This window comes from Odontesthes bonariensis, assembly GCF_027942865.1.
Source record: "Odontesthes bonariensis isolate fOdoBon6 chromosome 6 unlocalized genomic scaffold, fOdoBon6.hap1 SUPER_6_unloc_1, whole genome shotgun sequence".
Classification (NCBI taxonomy): Eukaryota; Metazoa; Chordata; class Actinopteri; order Atheriniformes; family Atherinopsidae; genus Odontesthes; species Odontesthes bonariensis.
The window spans coordinates 16553-19377 of NW_027457365.1; positions in this window are offsets into that span (position 1 = coordinate 16553).

Sequence of the window (2825 nt, forward strand, 5' to 3'; positions counted from 1 at the left end):
AATAGAAAAATACTTTATCCATCCCCCAATGGGGGAAATTTAAATGAGTCAAGTAGCTCAAAAAGAAATGATTAATATTTACAATGATTGTATATCAAAATATTATATATAATACTAGATTCTCCGAAATGTTGGGTATGCATCATGAGGTTACTACTCATATTCAAACTACCCAAGATGCAACGTAACGTGACGTCGCTGATCGGCCTCACTTAGCATGTAGCAGTAGCATCAACAGATCCCTGATCAGGGTTTTGTGAGTCCGGGACTGCAGAGCTGTAGCTTCAGCTTCAGACATTCAGGCAGGTTTACTCTGCAAAGATTCCCTTTCTTTCCTTCAGCTGCTTTGATGTTTTAAATCATCAGGCTTTTTCTCTTAACGATTCCCTGTTATATTTTGGTGGGATAGCAGCACACCCACTATGCGCTTGGTCATCACAAAGAGTGACGCCACACTTGTGCTGACAGAGGAAGTGTGCTTATGGAAGATGAGCCAGATGCAGACAGATGTTTTCTACCTGTGGACACGTAATCAGAACCAGAATTTATTGCCAAGTAGGTTTGCACTTACAAGGAATCTGACTTGGTGTCGTTGGTGCAGACGATATAGATATATATACAGAATCTATCTATCTATCTATCTATCTATCTATCTAGATCTATATAAAAGGTTGGACCTCCCAAAACCTGCTCTCCAGTCATCTCCCCCCACACAAACCCCTGATCAAGGATCTGTTGATGCTACTGCTACATGCTAAGTCATGGACAGAAACTGCGACATTTTTCAGTAAAACTGACCAACATGAATAACGGATTCATTCTCTGGAAAATCAATAACGGAGTGAAATAATGTTTTCAGTTCCACAATTGTGTGATGACAACAGCACAGAAATGTTATGACATCACAAAAGCAATATTCACAAGATGGAATGTCATAGATGACATCACAGCGATGTCATCAGTGACATCACCGTGATGTTATCATAGATGACATCACAGCGATGTTATCATAGATGACATCACAAAATGATATCTCCAGAGTTTATAAATAGAACCCCCTCTTCAAGATGTATACTAGCTTGCCTGCTTGCTTGCCCGCTTGTTCGCCCGCTTAGTTGTAGCTTGCTCGCACGCTTGAGCTCGCCCGCTTGCTCGCCCGCTTGCTCGCCCGCTTGCTCGCCCGCATGGTCGCCCGCTTGAGCTCGCCCGCTTGGTTGCCCGCTTGCTCGCCCGCTTGTTCGCCTGCTTGAGCTCGCACGCTTTGCCGCTTGTTCGCCCGCTCGCTCACTACTTGTTAGTAATTTGTCCTAACAAGTAGACGTTACGTGATCGAGATTCATGCTGCACAATCTTTCCAACAGTCATGGTATCTCTTTTGTTAGTAACAGTTAGTAAGATGGCGCCAGTGTGTGAGGCGCTCTGTCAGCCGTTCCGACTTTTGTGTGTTTTTATACTGTTTGTACTATGTGTTGCACATCATGTTGACTGCCTGACGGTGTATAGTCGCCAAACGTCGCTTGAACTGAGAATTTCCGCCAAAGATTGGCGCAATTCAGATCGCGATGGCCATCAAAATCTGCCTCCTTTCCATTCCATTAAAAAGCAGGCAGCATAAAGTTAAACCAGAGCCCTGGTTGAATGAAACGACTCGCAATGCGAGACAGGTGTGTCGCAGAGCTGAGCGCAAGTGGAATAAGGATAAACTGGAAGTGTCTCTGCAAATATTGGGTGACTGTTGGCGTCGATATCAGTCCTCTGTGAAAGAGGCCAAAAGAAAATATTTCTCTGATCTTATTGCTTCAAATTCCCACAAACCTCTTGTGTTTTTTAAAGTTTTAAATTCTGAGTGTTCTGAGTGTTTTATTTGACATTTTGTACTGGATGTTCGTTGATACTACTCCGCCACCGCTAAGAAAATAGTGCGAGCGTGAACGAGCTGCCAAATAAAACACGACAGAAGCAACTTTTCGCAACAAAATTTGATTTGGATTACCAGTGCACACCAGTAACCACTCCGGTGAGTTGATTATTTTGAAAACGGACGTTTCTGGCAAACAGTCAAGACAGCCCCTCAGGCATCGCCAACATTACAGGCACGACTACAGGAGAAGACAAACTCAGAAATGGACATGAAGAAACCATTGAAGGACCGAAAGGATCCTTCTGCTGAAGGACTGGCAGATACTTCTGACCAAAAGGATCCTTTTCTCTCTATCTCCTCAGCATTAAAGTTGGGAACCTGCGCACCCTGGTAGGTTTAAAGGCATCAAAGTGGACGGAGTTTTTTGGCATGGGACCTTCCCCTGAAGGCTGTTGGCGGTCCCTGTACAAACCTCCTGTTGACAAACGGACAGGAGACATCCAGTGGAGGATCGTACATGGGGCCATAGCTACAAACAGGTATCTGGTGCACCTCGATCCTGGCACAGGGGATGGCTGTCCGTTCTGCCCTCGGTCAGAGACAGTCTACCACCTCTTTGTCCAATGTCCCAGACTGGAGGCGCTGTTCAGCCAGCTGCAGAGGTGGTTTCAGGGGTTAAATGAGGGTTTCTCCTCCAGTTCATCTTTGGGCCACATTATTGTGCAAGGAGGAAGGCTGTACTTCTGTTGATTAAAGGGATAATCCGGAGTAAAATGCACTTTAGATCCATTTACGGGATGTTGGGAGTACATATGTTGAGTTGACATCAAAATCATGTCATTTGGATGTGTTCTGAGAATTTCGATTTGACCGTTTTTAGCCAAAAGTCGTTAGCCTGGAAGTGAGAGAGGCATATCATGTCACCGCTACAAAACGCTATTTTTATACCTCTTCTACAGCTCCA